The sequence below is a fragment of the Onychostoma macrolepis genome, chromosome 03 (assembly GCF_012432095.1).
Source record: "Onychostoma macrolepis isolate SWU-2019 chromosome 03, ASM1243209v1, whole genome shotgun sequence".
Classification (NCBI taxonomy): Eukaryota; Metazoa; Chordata; class Actinopteri; order Cypriniformes; family Cyprinidae; genus Onychostoma; species Onychostoma macrolepis.
In genome coordinates, this window is record NC_081157.1 from 51,736,834 (window position 1) to 51,737,326 (window position 493).

Here is a 493-nt window from a genome sequence, read left to right on the forward strand (position 1 = left end):
CTACTGGTTTCTGTTTATTGAATACCTTTAGCATTTTAGTGGATTTAATGTAATGTTTGTATTTAGGGGTGTACTGTAAAATAAGGTAACCCAAACAGACAAATGTTAGCCCATGTGTATACTTGTTGTGGCCCATAAGAGACCTACATAAGACCTAGCTGGGTCCCATCACTAACCCATGTAGGCAGACTCATATAGGCACCAAATGGGAGCTACCTGGTTAACCCGTATGGGCCCTATGTGGAGCCTATCAAGGGCCCATCATCAGCCCATCTGGGCTAACCCATGTTGGGCCACCATGGAAACTGAGGACAAAATTAGCTGGGTCCCAGTTGGGTAGCCCAGATGGGCCCCAGATATCGGCCCAGTTGCAACCCCTATGGGCCCCACATGGATGTGTTGGCTGGGGATACGCTTTCTGCCGTCTCGTCTTGAAAAGGAGCGCTTCACAAAAATGAACCGAAAGTCAGCAAATACATGCCTCACAGACATG